This window comes from Choloepus didactylus, chromosome 15, assembly GCF_015220235.1.
Source record: "Choloepus didactylus isolate mChoDid1 chromosome 15, mChoDid1.pri, whole genome shotgun sequence".
Taxonomy (NCBI): domain Eukaryota; kingdom Metazoa; phylum Chordata; class Mammalia; order Pilosa; family Megalonychidae; genus Choloepus; species Choloepus didactylus.
In genome coordinates, this window is record NC_051321.1 from 38,689,062 (window position 1) to 38,710,699 (window position 21,638).

Sequence of the window (21,638 nt, forward strand, 5' to 3'; positions counted from 1 at the left end):
CTTTTGATACATATCAACTAGGAATGGGTCAGCGCTCCGGCAGAAGAAGGGATAAGAATATGAAGATCATATTGTATATACTGTTTTGTAACCTTATTTTAAAATTTAACATATTGAACATTTTCACCTTTAACTTTGAAATGTTTTTCAAAAACATGACTGAATACTACTGTATTCCACTATTTTGGATGTACCATAGTTTATTTAACCAGTTTTTAATTTTTTGGCCAGTTCTTTGCTGCTATTATTATTAAAACTGCAGTCCATAAGAATCATTGCAGACCTCTGACAGTTTTCTTAAAATAAAATTTGGAAATGGAATTAGTGAGTCCTTGAATATTGAGTTTTGATACATATTATCTGGGGAATGTTTTATGCACTTAATTTATATTTCAAGCAGAATTGAGCTACTTTAAACAAGTGTTATGTGTGATATGTACATGCTTATGTATGTATAATGCTCAGTACTTTGAACAATTATTGTTGAGCAACAAATAATCACACAAATTATTATATTTTAAAATTAGGATGAGCACTATGATAAAAAGGTATCTGTAGTTCATTTTTCAGGACAGCAACCTCAGTGATGTACCAAAAACATGAGAGTGTCAAGATGATCATGTGGTAAATCAGTAATAATTTCATTTAGTTATATCAAAGTACTAAAATTTGGCAGTTGTGTGGTTAGTTTTTAAAAATAAAACTAGAGAATATTCAAATCTCCCTTGTAATGATGCTGCGTGGACACTGACTCTGCTAGGTTTTCTTGCATTTGAAATAAAAGGAGGAAGTTACAACTGGCGAGACTGTAAACAGACATAACCAGAAGCCTTTTCATCTGTGCTTCGGTTAGACATGAGGGACTGCAGCAAAGAGGCAGTGATTATTGCTTATGGACAATGACTGTGTCATGATTATTGACCATCATAGTTTTTACATGTTATTTTATAGTTTTCATTTTCTTAGGAAGGGAATCCAGCATTACTTCAACTAAAGAAATAGGCAAATATGGATGAATAAAGAATGGGTTCTGCACAATCGACATTACCTAGGAGTGTAGGTGACATTCATTCTCACTTCTTTTGGTAATGACATGATGGTAAATATAAACAAACCAAAGGCAGAGAGATGATGCTAATAATATGGACAATAATATTTTGCAACAAAAAAAAAGTTTCATTTTTACTTCCCTGAAATTCCATGTTTCCTTCACTTAGTATGGAGTAAATAGAGATCTCAAAAAAGTAAAAAATCCTCCTTAACAAGAATGTCATCAAAATTATATTAGCTTTATTTTTTCCTAAAAAAATGTTGATTTTGACATATTTAAATGGCTGAATTAAATTTCTCAGGCTCTTATGACTACAATGCCCAGATAATCAGTCACATCCCTGGAAATGTACAATGTCCATGAAAATCATCTGTCATGTAGGCTATTGGGGAACAAAGATCGTGAACCCACTGACACTTGTGCACAAATGTTTTATTAAATACACACTTTAAAAAAATGCTCAAGGAGCACATGAGCTAGAACATTGCTTCTCTATGCTTTGGCAAACAATGATGTTTGTGTAGCTCCAGGCGGGGTTCTGGTTTCACATGATCTTAGAGGATAGTTCCTCAAATTACATATTTAAAAATATTTTTCTTCTCTCACCAATGCCATGAATTGAGAGAATTCTCATGCTGTTCTAGAACTTGATTATGCACTTTTTCTTTGGAAGGCTCTAATTGCTCAAACTTGTTGGGTTGGAATTTAAAGATCAGCTAGGTCAGTGTTTCCCAGATATGCTCTGGAAAGCCCTGGTTGATCTATTTGCAAAGCGCACGGCTCCTTCTTTACCCAAAGCAGCCCTGGTTGGGTTTCTGCATGAAATTTCATTTAGCTAAAGGTCTACTTTGATTGCAAATGATTGAAATATCTGGTTCAGCTTTTCCCATAGTGAATTTGTCCTTATCTCAGCTTTCTGAATTGATTACCCAGGCTCTGCTTAATTCCATTTAACTATGGGGACTTCACATTCTTAAGGAAGCCCATTTCATCAGTGGGTAATTGAATTTTCTTTCACATGTTGAGTAGAATCTTTTTTTCTTGTGACTTCTAATTTTTAATCCTGGTGAAAGTTTTTCCTTCTGGACGTACACTGTTGTGGGACCTCCCCACCCAAAATTTGATTCAGATATTGAGACCGATAATGCCACACACACTGAGTTTCTGTGGAGAGCAGAGTGGCTCCCAAGCAGGACTGAAAATGGCTCAAGAGAGCAGGGAAAGGAGACTGGCTTAGGGTTTTATGGTGATTAGGGGTTGGGGCTGGGGTGAAGTTCCCATGTGGAGGGTCAAGGATTGTATGATTTTGAACTATCTGCTGTTGCCAGAGGGAGCAAACAGGCTTTTTTTTTTTTTTTTTTTTTTAAATAATCAGCTTGTCCAGATCAGAAGCAGAAGGAGAAGAGGGAATGGCTGAAGATTAAAAGCTCTTAGCAGTAAAACAATATATATATTCTTCACTACATATAAGAAACATGTTTCTAATACTACATTTTTTTCAAATATCTGAATAGAACTAATTTTTCTCATTATTATTCTCTTCTGCAATAAAAACACACCCAAAAGGAAATGAAATAAGCTTCAGTGGCAGAGAGATTCCAAAAGGAACCAAGAGGTCACTCTGGTGGGCACTCTTACGCACAATATAGACAACCCTTTTAGGGTCTAATGAATTGGGGTAGCTGGTGGTAGATACCTGACACTATCAAATTACAACCCAGAACCCATGAATCTTGAAGATGACTGTATAAAAATGTAGCTTATGAGGGGTGACAATGGGATTGGTAAAGCCATAAGGACTACACTCCCCTTTGTCTAGTTTGTGGATGGATGAGTAGAAAAATGGGGGAAGGAAAAAAGCAGACAGACAAAGGCACCCAGTGTTCTTTTTTACTTTAATTGCTCTTTTTCACTTTAATTATTATTGTTATTTTTGTGTGTGTGGTAATGAAGGTGTCAGGGATTAGATTTTGGTGATGAATGTACAACTATGTAATGGTACTGTGAACAACTGAATGTACGATTTGTTTTGTATGACTGTGTGGTATGTGAATACATCTCAATAAAATGAAAAAAAAAAACCCACCCAATTCTTTCAACGGTGTTTTGTAAGGTATAATTTCAAGTTTCTGCTGCTTCTGATGTTTCCCAATTTCTTACTGTGTTGCTCAATTTTCTGTGGGCATCATGAAGGGGTTCCATACGGAGAGCTAAATTCCATTTTAAGATATTTTAAAACGACATCTTTTTCTTTATTTTCCTTCTTGTGAATTAACTCATAGCTCTTATTGGAGAATGTTGTAAACAAGAGAATACTTGGGGAAAATTAATAAATAAAGTGGACTGGTTTAGAGTATTGTTTGAGGAAACACAATAAATTTAATTTATACATGTTGAGTTTATAGAGATGGCATATCTGGGTAGTTTAAACTATCCTAAAAGTCACACCTTCCCTATTATTTTAAACATTCAATTTAAGATTTTTATGAAAATTGTGTTCTAACTTTCAACTTCTATTACTTTTAGCATCTCCCTGTGATCCGTCTTTCCTCCTGGGCTGTGTTCCCTGCAAAGTGATCTGCTGCATCATTTTTCAGTCGTTTTGACTACTCTAATGAGACTTTAGCAATGGTGGTCAACAGTTTTCATGAAAACCTCAAAATTTGCAGCTCCCCCTGGATGGCAGTGAGGACAAGATTCTCTTTAAATGGGAATCTATAGTTTTCTAGCTAATCTATTGTGCATGACTTCCATGTCCCTCTGTACTATTTTAAAATGGCTAAAGCAATGTTTTATCAAACTGCCATTTGTAACCTATTAGTGAGTTTTCCAATCAATTTAGTGTGTTGAAATGAAATTTAGAACATTAAATAAGGTAAAGTAGAATAAAATAAAAATAGTATCAGAGTACATCGATTATAGTTAAGGTATTATTGAGAAACTTTTGTTTCCGATTTTTCATATGTATAGGTCAGGGTGGTATTACTAGGGTACACTGTCAGAAAATGTTAGTAACCTATGTTATACAGTCTTTAACAACTAAAATTCTGTACAGATATAAGGTCATGATGTGTTCCACTTGGGAAGGAGTGGACCAACTAGTCTACCCCCTCATTTTTTGGAACAGGAAAATGAACTGGAGGTATGAAGCATATTTTGCAAACTAGCTGGTCAAGGCAAGAAATGAGCCATACCTAGAATTTAGACTCCTTGACTCTTCATCTAATTTGTTTCAAGTTACAGCCTGAATACATTGCTTTGGTGTTTACCAAAGGCATTAAGTCATTAAGGTATTGTCTAAAGCCAGGCAGGGAAATCTAGGAGCAGCATAGCCAAGATGAGTAAGGTGAATGTGCACATTCCTGAGGGTTAAAATATCTGAATAAAAATAAGCTAAGTGATTTGGGCACTTCCTTAATATTTCTATGTACTATTTCTTCATTAGAACAAAAGGGGATGGATGCACTGATAATTTTTAGGTGACTCCCTGGAGAAATACAATGTTGGGTAAACTGGGATGAATACTAGGTTCAAGCCCTAATATCACTAGTTTGGTGTCTTAGAATCATTGACGAACTTTTATGAACCTCAGTACTCTCAGCTGGAAAGAGGTGACAACAGTGGCATGTTCCTTAGCTGTTCAGAGAGTTATGGTTAGGAAATGAATTAAATGATGTGAAATTGCTTTGTAACGTGTGCATACTGTACTTAGTGCCATTTTGTCAGTATCCTCCCCTTCAAATTCCAATTATGTTATAGAGCAGAAACATGTTTTATTCATCTTTATCTACCCAGCATCTAGCAAGGGGTCTGATATATACCTGTTGGTGTTTCCTGAGTGAATTAATGAATGATTTTTTCCTCTTTCAGTTCTACAATGCTTTCCCTTTTTTTCATACATTATCTCCCAGGAAGTCATAATGTGATATTTAAAAACTTTGCTCTACAAAGAAAATTTGTTTTGGAGAAAATAAAAGAACACCAAGAATCCCTGGATGTTGATAACCCTCAGGACTTTGTTGACTACTTCCTGATTAAAATGGAACACGTATAATGTGAACCCTGTTTTGTTAATTCATCTTTGTGGGTGATGTGCCTCAATTAGCTTTGTTCTTCCAAGTGAAATTGGGTGTTAAAACAAATGTTAAAACAAATGTTACAAAAGATGTAACAAAGGAAGGAATATAGGAATGGGTGGTAGTAGCATAGTGTTGTGGACATAATTAACAGCACTGAATTATGTATGTGAGTGTAGTTAAATGGGAATATTTTAGGTTGTATGTTACTAGAATAAAAAATAAAAAGAAAATAGGACTGTACATCACAAACTGTGAACCCTATTGTAAATGATGGACTATAGTCAATAGTTAACAATTATAAAATGTTCTTTTGTGAATTGTAACAAATGTACTGCACTAATGCAAGTGGAATAATAGGGTGTTTTATGGGAACTCTGTATTTCATTCATGATTTTTCTGTAAACCCACAAATCTTCTAATTAAAAAAAAAAGAAAGAATAAGAAAGCAAAAAAAAATTCAGAAAAGCTCACCTTCAGAAATCCTCTAAGAAATCTTCACAGAGGAGGAAAATCTGATTCAGATTAACAGGGGGGACAAAATAGGTTCAGGGATTGGTAAATGCTGTGATCCAATGTGTTGAATCTTCAAAGAGGGCGGAAGCGTCCGTGGTGCCTGAGGCCTGAGGGGGTTTCGTGGTCGTGAGCTTTGCCTGAGGCACGCTTAGGGACTGGTCCATTGCCCAGATCTCCAGGACCAACACTGAAGGCACCACATGTGACCTTCTGCCTGAAATATCTCAAGAGCTTTAGAAGTATCAATGCACACCTGAGAAATGCCAAGGAGCCCCAAAGATTGCTGACCACACAGAAGATACCAGCCCTTAGAGAAAGCAAGACATCTAGCCTCTGAAACCAAGTTAAGGTTTTAAAACACAGTCTGGAGCACAGTCATCCCTCAGCAGAGGACCTAGGAGTGCACAGCTTGGAAGAGGGACCCACTCGCAAGTCCCAGGGACTATAAGCCAATACCAAGGACTTGTGGGTCAGCGGCAGAGACAAACTGTGGCAAGACTTAACTGAAGGATTAGACTACTGCAACAGCTTTAAATCTCCAGGAACACCTGGGAAATTTGATTATTAAAGCCGCCCCCCCTCCTGAACTGCTCAGACACATGCCCCACATGCAGGGCGGGCAGCACCAACTACACACACAAGTTTGGTGCACCAATTGGACCCCACAAGACTCACACTCCCACTCACCACAAAGACAAAGTAGGGGAGAACTGGCTTGAGGGGAACAGGTGGCTTGCGGATGCCACCTGCTTGTTAGTTAGAGAAAGTGTACTCCACGAAGCTGAAGACCTGACAAATTAGAGATAAGGGTTTGAATTGGTCTGCATATCCTAAAAGAACCCTATCAAGTTAAGCAAATGCCAAGAGGCCAAAAACAACAGAAAAATTTAAAGCATATGAAAAAACATGATATGGATGACCCAAGCCCAAACACCCAAATCAAAAGATCAGAGGAGACATAGTACTTGGAGCAATTAATCAATGAACTAAAGATGAACAACGAGAGCATGGCACAGGATATAAAGGACATGAAGAAAAGGATGGCGAGGATATAAAGGACATGAAGAAGAACCTAGAAGAGCATAAAGAAGAAATTGCAAGAGTAAATAAAAAAATAGATGATCTTATGGAAATAAAAGAAAATGTTGACCAATTTAAAAAGATTCTGATACTCATAGTACAAGGCTAGAGGAAGCTGAACAACGAATCAGTAACCAGGAGGACGACAGAATGGAAAATGAAAGAACAAAAGAAAGAATAGGGAAAAAAATCGAAAAAATCGAAATGGACCTAAGGGACATGATAGATAATATAAAACATCCAAATATAAGACTTGTTGGTGTTTCAGAAGGGGAAGAGAAGGGTAAAGGTCTAGGAAGAATATTCAAAGAAATTGTTGGGGAAAACTTCCCAAATCTTTTAAATACCATAAATACACAAATCATAACTGCCCAGCAAACTCCAAATAGAATAAATCCAAATAAATCTACTCTGAGACATATTCTGATCACACTTTCAAATACTGAAGAGAAGGAGCAAGTTATGAAAGCAGCAAGAGAAAAGCAATTCATCACATACAAAGGAAACAGCATAAGACTAAGTAGTGACTATTCAGCAGCCACCATGGAGGCGAGAAGGCAGTGGCATGACATTTAAAATTCTGAGAGAGAAAAACTGCCAACCAAGAATTCTTTATCCAGCAAAGCTCTCCTTCAAATTTGAGGGAGAGCTTAAATTGTTCACAGACAAACAAATGCTGAGAGAATTTGCTAACAAGAGACCTGCCCTACTTGATATACTAAAGGGAGCCCTACCAATAGAGAAACAAAGAAAGGAGAGAGGGATATGGAGAAAAGTTCAGTACTAAAGAGATTCAGTATGGGTATGTTAAAGGACATTAAGAGAGAGAGGGAAAAAATATATCTGACAAACATTAACCAAAGGATAAGATGGCTGATTCAAGAAATGCCTTCACAGTAATAACGCTGAATGTAAATGGATTAAACTCCCCAGTCAAAAGATATAGATTGGCAGAAAGGATCAAAGAGGTTACCTATCTTGATTGTAATTGAGGAACTGTGGTGGGTAAAATAATTAATGAGGTTGGAATAATGTGATTGGGAGGAGTGATGCAGTTTGAGGAGGATTCTGGATGCCTGAATGAGACATGTAGATCTGATAAAACAGTCAATAGATGTTAGAATTGACAGTGAGTAGCAGTGATGACTCGATAAAAGTTCTGTTTGAAAGAAATCAAAGAGGGGCTGATTGGCTGTAGTGTGTGGAAAGTGAGGAATCAGAAAGGACTTGTTGGAAGTTTGTAACTGATTAGGTTTAACAGTTTGAAGGGATTTTAATTCTTTGACTTGTGCTATTATATGTTACTGGTAAGCCTTTTGTTCTTATCAAGTAATTCTATCACATAATTGCTAGGAAAAACACAACAAAAAGTCAGAATTTACCACGGACAACTTGACTTACTAAGGTATGGGATTTGTTTGGAGTGGGAACAGAGACAACCAGCCACACCCTGTTATATGGGCCCTTGCTCCTGCTGAAGCACCCAGAAATCACAGGTATGACCACAGATAGTGGGCAGGATGAAATGTGCCATTTTTCTCCTTTCCCATCATTCTTATGTGTTTCTTTTCAGCTAAAATCCAGGAAAAGATTGACCGTGTGGTTGGCAGACACCGGAGCCCCTGCATGCAGGACAGGAGCAGCATGCCCTACACAAATGCCGTGCTCCACGAGATCCAGAGATACACTAACCTCTTCTCCTCTGGCCTGCCCCATGCGGTGACATGGGACATTCGGTTCAGAGAATACCTTATTTCCAAGGTGAGAGCTATTTCATCTATAGTCCTCCTTAGGAAGCTGAGGTCATCAACTATCACAATGGTAGAATTATACATTGCCTAACCTTCAGTAGGTATGAGGCAATCATAATTTAGGCACCTCACTGCCTGACTACATACTCCTTTCCTTTTAGTTCATTGGCACAATTTTCCAAAATTTCCAGGATTTTCAGTCATGGATAGTTCCATACTCTGCCTGTCCGTTAGCCTAATCCTATCTCCTCTTCCCTGCCTTCCAGTGTATGCTGTATCACTCTTAACCATTTATCAGTATCCCACACTCTTTCCTCCCACTATCTGTTTCACTTACCTGTCAGTAGTTCAACCCATCAGTCACCTTCCTCCCTGCCTGCCCTTGAGCTATTGATCCCTGCTGGAAATGAGCAGGAGGCTTAGCATGCTAGTGTTATTTTCACCATCCCCAAAGGCACTCTCAATCCTGTTCTACAATCCTGCTGTATAACCTGATGCAAGTTGCTCCATCATGCTCCATCATGCACCACGATAACTTAACATCAAACTGTCCTCAAACAACTTCTTCCTCTCCACCATCTTCCTTCTCCTCAGGTGATGTGGTCTTCCCCCAACAGAGAAAATCAGAGCCATTGGAAGGGAACTCCTGCAATTCTCCTCCACTAAATTTATAAACTTGGCTACATCCACACCCTTTGATTTCTCTTTCATGTCTATTATTGTGGAAGAAGGGCTCTCCATCTATCTCAAGTGAACCTTTCTCCTGTGGCATGGACCTCTTTCCTCTCATTTTTCACGGATCCTCTTTGAATAATCAATTATTCTTTCTACTTTATCTTCTTCCTCTCCCTCCCTACTGGCTCTTTTCCATCAGCATTTCAACAGACTCAGTTCTCTTACAGCTTAAAAATGCCTGTCCCAAAGCCCTGACTTCTCCTCAATTGTAACTTCACTGAAGGGTTTGGATGCAAGAAGAAGAAGCACATTTCAATGCAAAACCCTTAAAATCATGTAATTGGCAGTTCTATTGTCTAGTAGATTTGTTTGTAGGTCTAAATTTCTGTAAGTTTTTACCTCATGTTTGGCAAATTTGTTATTGGATGTATTCACTTATTGCACCATAATGTTTTCTTCATTAATTGATCCTTTTATCACTATGAAATGCCCCTCTTTATCTCTGGTAATACTCTATCCTGAAATCTACTTTGTTTGCTATTAGTTGAGCCACACTGGCTTTATTAAGGTCAAAATTTGCATGGTAAATCTTTTTCCATACTTTTACTTTCAATTTGTTTCTTTGAAAAAAATACACAGTTGCTTCTTGTCTTTTTTATCAAGTGTGATAATCTCTGCCTTTGAATTGGAATGTTTATCTCACCTACATTTACTGTGATTTCCTATATACTTGTATTGTCCATCATCTTGGCATTTGATTTCTACTTGCACTTTTTCCTGTATTTGCCCTTTCCTTACTTTACTTTAATCAAATATTTTATACCATTCTATTCTATCACCTCTAAAAACTTTATAGTTAGGCCTTATGGCATTTTAATTATTCCTTTATTTTGTTTTGTTTGTTTTGGTTTGGGGTGTTTTGGTGGCTGATATAGAGATTATAATATGTATCTTTAACTTGTCACATTATATGTTAAAATAATTTATTACATCATGAAAATTTAAGAAATTTACAGCGATATATTTATTTAAATATGTTGAATCTATAGATAAATTTTGAGAAAATGGATATCTTAACAACATTCAGCCTCTTATCCATGAATATGGTATCTATTTCCATTTATTTAAGTGTTCTTTAATTTCTCTTAGCAATATTTTTGGTTTACAGTGTAGAGGTCTTGCACATCTTTTGGCAAGATTTATTCCTAAGAATTTTGTGATGTTTGATGTTACTACAGATTAATTTTTAAATCTTTAGTTGTCAGTTATTTGCTCCTAGAATACTATTTACTTTTGAATATACATCTTTAATCATGTGACTTTGCTATATTTACCTATTAGTTCTAGTAGTTATAGTCTTTAGTGATTTCTATGTAAACAATCATGTCATCTTGGTATAAAGACCATTTTACTTATTTCCAATGCTCAATCTTATGGGAAAGCATTTGATATTTCACCAATAAGAATAAAGTTCCTAGGTGAGATTCACTTTGTGTTAAGCCTGTTTGTATTTGTGTGTGTGTGTTTTATGTTTTATTCACATCTTAATATTATATTCTGTTACAACATATAATACTTAATTTGTATATATCCAGCACTAAGACAGACATTGATAAATCTCAGATTGACCTTTCAAAAGTGGGTATTTTTACCTTCATTTAACAGTTTAAGAAACTGTTAGGAAGATAAATAGACTCACCTAAAGCCACGAAACTAGTTTGTATTTTAACAGAAGTCTGCCTGATTTAAAAATTCAATCCCATTCTACTTTGGTGGATCTTAATCAGTGTCGTATACTTTCAATTATCTGGGAAATTTTAAAAAATGAAATTTATATAAATTAGCTTTACTCAAAGAAATACATATAAATAGTTAAAAAAAAAAAACAAAAAACAATACCATTAGACTGGTAGTGAAATACAGCATTGCTCTGCTTTTTCTCTATCTACCACTGATTTCCTTTCTCCAGACAACCATGTTTATCTTAGCTATTTCTTATTGTAGTTACCTCCATTTTTCTAAGTACCATGTCTATACTCCTTACTCTGGATAGTTTTTTATATTAGATTTTGATTGACTTTCCCCAATTACATAACACATTTCACCCCTCTCCTATTCCCCCAATGTTATATAATCATTTCTTGTTAAATCGATATTCAGTGTTTACAAAATAGTGGCCTACTTTATATATAGACTAGTATTATTCACAGTTGACGTCTGCAGTGTAGTTCATTAACAACTTTTAACTTCTCCTGGAGTTCACAATTGCCTCAGTTTTGTTTTCTTCATGTTTTAAATCTATACATAATTAAGTAACCTCCAAACTCTTTGAAAAACTAAAAATCTATTTGTACATTCAAATGCATGAAGTACTACTAACAATTTTTCTTTTTGAAATATCCCGACTGAACTCTCCATCTTTAGGCATTTCCTGTTGATTTCATGCTATTTTCCCCTACTCTCCTCCCTTTTTAATAAAGATATATATCACTTTAGACTTTATGGCTAGAGTTTAAGTAATATAACACGTCTTTCTTCCTTCAACAACACACAGTACCTCTTAACTTCCCACTATATAAGGACGCCAGTATCATTCCATTTACTTTCTCCTCCCCCTTCAATATTTCCACTTGCAAACCCTAATTTTTTTACATTATCAAAGCTGATAACATTTGCATTCTACTTTGTAACCATAATTAAGTAGTCCCTTAAAAGATTAAAAACATAAACAGCACTTACATTATTACGATTATTTAAACGTGATTCACTGAACAGCCAAACTTTGTACTATGACTGCATTCCCTTCTCTCAGGTTCCAAGGTCTTGACATTGTCCTTGAAACATTACTCACAGGGAGAATGAAATAGAGTTCACTTTCTTACGGTACCACCATTGTTAGAAATCCAGCAGCATTTTACTCTGCTTGGTATTTGGAGAATGCCTCTCCTGTACAGGTTTGTTGTTTTTCACCTCAAGTTTGATTGCTGATGTTTACTCCTGTGGGATGAAGAAATACATGCTACCACATCATATCTTTAATCTCTTTGTCTTCTTCCTCATTCATTGTATTACTTACAAAACAATCCAAAATTCCTGAAGTGTACTGGTTTCCTTACGGTTTGGGCCATGAGTTTGTTGCACACATAAAAATTTTTTTCTAAAAACTTTAGTAGCCTCCCTTTTTTATAATGCACCCTCTGCCCTTTGTCACATCCTTAAGTTTCTCCTGTTTCTATTTTAAGGTTGCAAGTCTTAAATATTTCCATGGGTCTTAATTTAAATTCTCTGCTTCCGGAATCGCATAATTCCTGTTTCTCGCTCCTGCAAGAAATCCGAGACAGTCGGGCGAGCAAAGCCTCCTGGGAATCTCGCGATACTACGGGGCTTTCCCGGGGCAGCCCCAGTAGGCTGTCGGGCCGCGGGTGCGTCCGCCACCACGCGGGCAATTTAGTCAGGGCTCCAAAAGTGTACCTGCAAGCGGATGCTGAGGATAACGGAGTCTGCGATGTAGACGTATGGCAAGTTCATGCACAGCTGCCAGGCCAAGTCGAAGAAGGCAAGCAGAGTGCGGGAGTCACTTGCAGAAGACTTAGTACGAGCCGGAGGCTGCGGTCAGGCCCGAGGCCCTGAAGACCAAGGCTGAGGAAGCTGCCGCGGTCATCTTGGACTTCGCTTCGCCACCCGCCCAGCACCTGGAGCCGGAAGCCTGTTAGTATTTTTGCTGAGTTTCTTGAATCTCTCAATTTTTGTAGTGAACAAATTTATGAAAAATATCACCAGTACAGTTAAACCATACTGCAGTTTATCTGTCAAGAGTAATGCCCTCCAGGGCACGTTTTTGGTTTTATGCCAAGGTAGTATTGGTATCAGATAGCAGAGTGCTGAGGATGGCCTTGAAGTCAATAACAGTGCCTTGGAAATGGCTTAAGACCTGTTAGGCTTGGTCATTAATTTGTTTGGTGTCATGGGGCAAATAAATTTTCCTTTTTTTGTGCCTCCATTTCCTCATCTATAACACAAAAGAATCAGATGAGGAACTCCTAATTTTTTTCACGCTCCATGACCTTCTTTATAATCCAGTTTATTTTTTTCTGTTTTTATCAGGGCACAGAAATATTAGCGTCTCTTGTCTTCTGTCCTGTTTGATGACAAAGAATTCCCTAACCCACAGAAGTTTGACCCTGGCCACTTCCTGGATGAAAGTGGTAATTTCAAGATGAGTGACTACTTCATGCCTTTTTCAACAGGCAAGTGAGCTTCACTTTCATTTGTATATCAGGGGTTAAGTGAGATGAGGAAGGGCTTCTCAGGGAAGCTGCTCTAGGTTGGATGAATTGCCATTTGTATGAGCCCGGAGGCACCATTCGCAAAGTTTATGTTAATCCTCCCTGGGTCGGAGGCGGCACTCGGTGAAATCTGCCTCCTGTCTTATCACTGAGATGACCAAGAGCTTCTCCTGGAGGTCCATCTCCATGAAGGCCTTTCTCACCTGTCCTGAGAAGCCAGTTCACTCAATAAATTTCCCTGAGCACCTTGTACAAAGAAGTCCCATGCTCAGCAGCAGGGATACAAATGTGAATAAGGAACAGATCTTTTTTTACTGAGAAAGGAAGATGAATTGACAGGCCTTGAGACTCCATTGTGACAAATACTATGGTACAGGTTGCTGTGGAAGCCCAGAGAGAGGAGCTTTGGTCTGACCTCTTCAGGGACAAGGGAGAGTAGTTGGAGGGTAAGGGAAATTTTCTTGCAGGAAGTAACATTTGAGTGTTGTTTGTCAGGGTCCTGGAAAGAAACAGATGGCATGTTCAAAAAGGTTGATTAAAGAGAGCTTGATGAAGAGACTTCCTTCAGAGGGAAGTAATAAGGTGTTGTAAAGTGCTCACGCACTGTCATCGGTGGGAAGATGTGACCATCCTAGGTTGTAAGAGACAAAGGAAGGAAGGTGTTACTGGAACCTGAATAGACCTTTAATAAAGAGCGAGTCCATGCCTCAACAGATGTGTTACAAGGAGTGGAATGCAAATACTATCAAAATTGTGGCATCTAGCAGGATGCAACTAAGGGAATAAATACTCTGACATTTTCAACATCCAATCTTATGAATTTATCTAGAGCCAAGAAGAAAATTTCTTGGTTAATTCAATTCATGGAAGTCAGCTTCCTGGACATAAAGCAGGCATGGAGGAAGGGAGGAATGGAGACTGTTAGCACACTCAAGAGGAGCAACAGGAGGGAAAGTAGAGAATGCAGAGCCTTTTCTATAGATGTAACTAAAACAGGGGCAGAAATAGGAGCTTTGCACCTGATTGAATATCTGCAAATAAGTGTCTGGACACCCTGGTATTGTGGTCCCATGATTATGTGCAATGCCCAGGAATCTCAAAGCAAGCCACCACTTTCTTCCAGTATTTTGAAATCCATTATGCCACACCTAGCCTGCTTAAGATTGCCATTCATTTCAAAAGACATGGGGGCTTGTTTTTATCCCGCCAGTAGATACCATTATAAGATCTGAGGCATTACCTCAAGAGCTTATATTCCAGTCTGTGAGACATAATAATAATTTCACATGAAATGTGCTGTATCAGAAACATTATGGAAAACAGATAAAGGAATGAAATGTTCCCTGATTCTGTTGAAAAAGTTTGTCTGGAATAACTGACATGTCAGCCAGGTCTAGGAAGATGTGGAGAGTATCAGTAGGTAGAGCAGAAGGGAAGACCATTCCAGAATTTCAGAGGAATGTCCAGAATTTGAGATAAAACATGGGACTGAATAGTTAATGGCTGGGGTTTACGGTAACTGAGTGGAAGGTGTGGAAAGAAATGAGGCTCTAAAAATTGCTTGCAGCCTGTTTTTGATATTTCTTTTTTTTTATATATATGTTTCTTTACTACCTTGAAATGGTAAGCGCTTGATTTTTTTTTTTTTTAAGCACAGAAGTGGCAAGGTTAGGATTATGTTTTAGAATCCAGATAAAGATAAATATATCTATTGTTGAGTTTTGGCACAGAGGCAGATGGGGCAGATGGACAAGTACAGTATTTTGCATCATACCAATTGGGTAGATGTCTGTGGGTGTGTGTATAGAAAGGGGTCACTGACAAGCCTCAGCAAAGCAGTTCCACCATGGAGGTACAGAAAAGCTGTTTACTTTAGCACACACAGAAATAGGTGCTGAGGAAGGGAAGGACACCACGTATTGGTGTAGTTTGAAGAAGCCATAGGTTAATTAGTCATTTATAATATTTATTTATTTATGAGTTCATTCTGCATTTATTTAAGCTCCCCTGTGTGCTAACTCAGAAATATAATTAAATGTCTTTTATTTTATGTGTCATTTTTAGGAAAAAGAGTTTGTATTGGAGAGGGGCTGGCTCACATGGAACTGTTTATAGTCCTGACCAACATTTTACAGCTTTTTATTTTAAAACCTCTGGTTGATCTAAAGGACATCGACACCACCCCAATTCTATCTGGGATAGGCTCTGTAGCACCTTTCTTTGAGCTCTGTTTCATTCTAGTCTGAAGAAACAGCACAGTCAGACTGCAGATTGAGAATTTCCAGCCTTATCTGAGCAAGTCTGATGCATGCTGGCCTTCAAGCCTATCATCATTCCCCTTTTCCTAGCAGTAGAAATGCCCTTTCTGGTCTCTATCTCTTCTAATTTTCCCAGTCCTTCAAGATCAAGTTCAAATACCCTTCGTGAAATAAAGCTAAATATTTCATCTCCAATAAAAATTCTTTTTGGAGTACAATTCTGAGATCATAAACTACATCTCATCTGTAGTGCATACCAAATGGAAAGAACATTATAAATATTGTATTTTGTGTTTATTTAAAGTTATAATTTTGGAAAATGTGGGAAAACATTGCAATTAAAAATTAGAAATTATCCTATGAGCTTAAGAAATGTTTAGAATAAAATATAAAATTTACTCCAGTCTCTCTTCCATGAAATGATCTCTTGACAGTTTGTCATGTATACTTGCTGCCTTTTAGCAATGGTTATTAAAATATAACCTTGTGTGTATATGTACGTATGTATGTGTATTTTGTGTGTGTGTGTATGTTGAGAGGGTATGTTAAAAGTAAAATAATTGAATGAAAAATTCATTAAGAGGCTCAATATCTGACTTGAGAAGGCAGAAGAAAGAATCAGAAAACTTAAAGACAGATCAGTTGAGAGTATCTAGGTTCAGAAATAACAAGAAGAAAAGAATGAAGAAAAATAAGCAGAGTCCCCGAGCCTTTTGGGATACAAACAAGTGCATGACATATCCATGTTTTGTGAATCCAGAAGAAGAGGAAAGACAGGAAGGGCCATAAAGAATATTTGATGAAATAATGGCAGATAACTTCCCAAATAACTCCCCAAATTGGATTCTAGTGAGTGTGAAGTGATTCTCAATATGGTTTTGATTTGCTTTTCCCCAATGGCTTATCGTGTTGCACATCTTTCATGTGATTATTGTCCATTTGCCTATCTTCTTTGGAGAAATATCTATTTAAGTAATTTGCCCATTTTTTAAAATTCAATTTTATTGAGATACAGTCACATAGCATGCAGTCATACAAAGCGTACATTCAGTTGTTCACAGTGCCATTATATAGTTGTGCGTTCATCACCAAAATTAATTTTTGAACATTTTCATTACCACACACACAAAAATAATAAGAATAAAAATTAAAGTGAAAAGGAACAATTAAAGTGAAAAAAAACACTGGGTGCCTTTTTTTCCCCCCATTTTTCTACTCATCCATCCATATACTGGACAAAGGGGAGTGTGGTCCATATGGCTTTCCCAATCACATTGTCACCCCCCATAAGCTACATTTTTATACAATAGTCTTCAAGATTCAAGGGTTCTGGGTTGTAGTTTGATAGTTTCAGGTATTTACTGCTAGCTATTCCAATTCATTAGAACCTAAAAAGGGTTGTGTCTGTTGTGCGTAAGACTGCCCACCAGAGTGACCTCTCAGCTCCTTTTGGAATCTCTCTGCCACTGAAGCTTATTTCATTTCCTTTCACATCCCCCTTTTGGTCAAGAAGATGTTCTCCATCCCACAATGATGGGTCTAGATTCCTCCCCAGGAGCCATATTCCACATTGCCAGGGAGATTTACTCCCCTGGGTGTCAGATCCCATGTAGTGAGGAAGGCAGTGACTTCATCTGCCAAGTTGGCTTAGCTAGAGAGAGAGGGCCACATTTGAGCAACAAAGAGGCATTCAGGAGGAGACTCTTAGGCACAATTGTAGGCAGGCCTAACCTCTTCTTTCCAGCAACAGTCTTCCCAAGGATTTGCCCATTTAAAAAAATTTTTTTTCTTGAGTTGTAGTAGTTCTTTATATATGTACATATATAAGTGCAGAAAACCCTTGTCAGATATGTGGTTTCCAGATATTTTCTCCCATTCTGTAGGTTGTCTTTTGTATTCATGATGAAGTCCTTTGATGTCCAAAAGTTTTTAATTTTAATGAATTACCATTGCTCCATTTTTTATTTTCTAAGAAACTATTGCCTAACACAGGTCTTGAAGATGCTTCCTGATTTTTTTTTTCCAGGGGTTTGATATTTCTGGTTCTTATATTTAGGACTTCGACCCATTTGGAGTTAATTTTTGTATATGGTATGAACCAGGGGTCCCCCTTCATTTTTTGGAATATGGATATCTTCTTTTCCCAGCAGCATTTCTGTGGGAGGGACAGGAAGAAACAGGCTTTTTTTGTGCACCTGGTTTCTGTCGCCCTCTGCTGGTCATTTGGGAATCAACATCTTATTGATTTTCCATGTTAAGAGCATGGGGCTCTTCTCAAAATGCCAGAAGCAAGTGTCAGGGAAGCAAAGCAACCTGGGCAGTGGCTGAGCCAGGGAGGCAGCCCAAGCCCCTACCCTTTCCCACTTGTTTTAGTTTCCAGGCTGCTATGACAAATACCACAGAACAGGCTGGCTTAAACAACAGGAATTTATCTCACAGTTTTGGAGGCTGGGAGTCCACAATCACATATCAGCAGCCCACGCTCTCTCCTGGAGTCATCCTGGTGGTGACTTGCCTACAGTCCTGGTACTCCTCAGCTTCTCAGTGTACTTGCTTCTGTCCCATGGCGATCTGTCTCTTTCTGCCCCTCCCCTGGTCTCCCTCTCCTCCTGCTCAGTCATCTCCTTATAAGGATCATTTTGGGGGACATGATTCAGACCCCAGCACCACCCTTTGACCTCCCCAGCAGCACACCTTCACCAGGCCTGTCCTTGATGCTTGCCCAGTGAGGTAGAACCTGATACCCCATCAGCCACACCCTCCTAGACTGAGTCCCGGACAGGACATGCAGATGCTGGTCACAGCAACACCAGCCGCTGCATGTCTGCTGTGCAGAATGGCTTCTCAGTAACGCTTGCAGTTTTTATGACTGTGTCCCAGGTCTGAGGACCACTGGAAGCCCAAACTCCCCTGTCACTGGTCACCTGTACAAGGAGGTAGACACTAAAGGGACTGTGGCCTGCCTGAGGCCTGATCCTGAGGCTGAGATGGAAGGCTCTGCACTCAGGGCACAACAACAAAATCAGAGGGGATGATGGACGTGGAGGTGATAGGAACTAGAACAGAGCATGAAAATCTCAGGTGGGGTTTAACCTGATCATCCTCCCAGAAGATGCTTTCTACCAGAATCTGCTCAGAAGGTGTGCTCTCAGATGGTACAGCAACAGGCTATATAGGATGGTACAGTACAGTCTGGGGGGGAGCTGGTGCAGGCTGCAGCTTAACCCTGTGTCCCCAAGCTGTGTCCCCATGAAATGAATTCCCATCTGCCTCTGATCCTTTGCTATTCCCATGAATTATCACATAGCTACAGAGAGTCTTATCACTCATGATGCTTCTTTATATCTGAGAACCACTGGTTACGTTCCCCATCCATTTTCAACACCGAGGCTGTTCATTCCAGAGAACCTGCAGAGTACCAGGTACTAGCATTACCCTCTAATCACACTGGTATCCCCTGCCCCCAAGATCACTGGTAAACAGTTTTTAGTGCTGCAGCATATGTGCGGTTGGGGTGGGGGAGCCAAGGCTTGGTGACAGTCAGTTGGCCTCTGATTTCTAGAATCTATCACAAACCTTGATTTGGCTGATCTTGAAGGTTCTGTGACATGGCTACTGTGGCAACTGTGATAGCTGCTCAGCTCAGGATGGCTCTGGATCATAGAGCCTGACCTTTGTTTGGGGATGAGTCTGGCCTGGGCTCAGCTCTGAGCCTCTTCTCAGCACTGGAGACCTCAGCAATGCTGTTTTCTCCCACATCCCCCAATGTGCCCATATGTAGAGTTTTAGAAATGGATGGTGGTGATGGTAGCACAACATTGTGAATGTAATTAACAGCACTGAATCATTCATGTGAATGTGGTTAAAAGGGGGAAATTGCAGGTTATATATAGGCTACTAGGATAAAAATTAAAAGATAAAACTTAGGACTACAACACAGGGGACTCTACCTTAAACTATGGACTACAGTTAATAGTACAATTTTAATATTCTTTCATCAATTGTAACAAATATGCCACACTAATGCAAAGTGTTAATAATAGCATGGTATATGGGAAAACATACATCCTAATATAAACTCTGGACTATAGTTAATACTACAATTTTAGTATTCTTTCATCAATTGTAACAAGGATGCCACACTAATGCAGTGTTAATAATGGGAGGAAGTATATAGAGATGCTGTTTTCTACATGATTTTTCTGTAAACTTACAACTTCTTTAATTAAAAAATTATTATAAAGAAAAACAAGTCAACCCTAGTCCCATGCATGACTCTGTCTCAGCCTGGCTGCAGGGCTGAGCTACTTCTACTTCCCATTCCCTAGCTGTAAGACCTCAGACCCCCCAAGGGCCAGCCCAAGATGCCGCTGAAGACAGAAACACGTGAAGTCCAAAGACCAGATTGTGAACATGTGGGGACGAGACAGGCCCATCATCCTAGAGTGGAGTTGGTGGCCCCATGACTGAGGCAGGTCTCCTGGTGAGAGGGGGCTGAGATGAGCAGGAATAGCCCATGCCTGCCTCCCTCTTCCTTGAGAAGGTGAATTTTCCTGCACCTTCTAGAGCCCCACATAGCAAGAGGGCACTGGATATGGATAGACCAGCCCTTCTGGGAATATGTTAATGTACATGGTAAAAGGGATTTAATCCTTGCTTAAATCAAGGATTTTGAGATGAGGAGCTTACCCTGGATTATCTGGTCAGTTCCCTGTGAACACCAGAGCCCTAGTAAGAGGGAAGCAGGGGCATCGGAGTTAGCGGGAGGCTATGTGACAACAGAAGCGAGAGGCTGGAGCCGTGTGAGGAAGGGGTCACAAGGCAAGGACGCTGGCAGCTTCCAGAGGCTGAGAAAGGCAGGGACATGGAGCATCCCCTAGATCCCCTGGACAGATCCAGCCCTGCTGACTTGACTGCAGCCAAATGAGACTGATTTTTCACTTCTGACCTCCAGAACTGTAAGATGATAACTTGTGTTGATTTAAGGCACTAGGTTTGTGGTGATTTGTTACAGCAGCAGTAGGAATTGACATAAGCAGTATCTACTTCGTAAATCTATGAGAAAGATTAATGTAAAACATGCAAAGTGCCAGAAATGGTGAAAGGAGAATAAAATATTGAGCCATAAGGAAAAAAAAGAGGTGATGGAGGGGAGATTTCAAATTTCAGTAGGATACTTAGGGTGGGATGCATAGATAAAGTGACATTAGAACAAATGACAAGACTGCCTGTTTGTCCACATTTTGCAAACACTATTTTCATTGCCAGTCAATATGGTTTAAAAGGTACCTAATGTAATTTATTCTCAGTTGTTATTTTTAAGTTTTTTTCACGTTAGTCATTTCTGTCTCTTCTTTAATCTGTCCTTTGAATTATTTGCCTAAATTTCTGTTCTTATAGAGGTTTTCCTCTACGATATATTGGTTACTGGAAAAACAGCAAATTGTAGAATAATATGTAAAGCATGAATCTAAATTTGTAAAGAACCATTTTAATACCATATGTCATATCATTTATGATTTCATAGTTATGGATACATATGTGTACAGATATATATGTATATCAGTACACATATTTGTTGTCTTAAAAATGCATGCCAAAGCTTAAGTGGCTTCCCCTGGGAGATGAACTGTGAGAAGGGTAATGCATGATGCCATTTCTCATGTCTTTACTTCAAGACAGAAGGAGGAAAAACATGACTATGTGAAGTGTATAAAATGTTCGGACGTCTATGTTTTGGTGATAACATGATGCTAATGACTTCAGGACCAAAGCATCAAATTGCCATCACACTTACGTTAAGTGTAAAGCAATGTGGTGAAAACTAGAAAAAGAATAAAGCCTGATGATATTGTCAAGAGATACTGCTGTCTTCCTGGGGAGAGAAGACTAATAGCCAGAACACACGATTAGCAATATGGAGACATCCATCAATAGTTGAACCT

At 38.6% G+C, this 21,638-nt stretch overlaps 1 pseudogene; it reads left to right on the plus strand.

Moving 5' to 3' along the window:
• The window catches only part of LOC119509763, a 33,680-nt pseudogene extending 17,628 nt beyond the window's left edge, over positions 1-16,052 (plus strand).
• Positions 16,053-21,638: the final 5,586 nt, after the last annotated feature.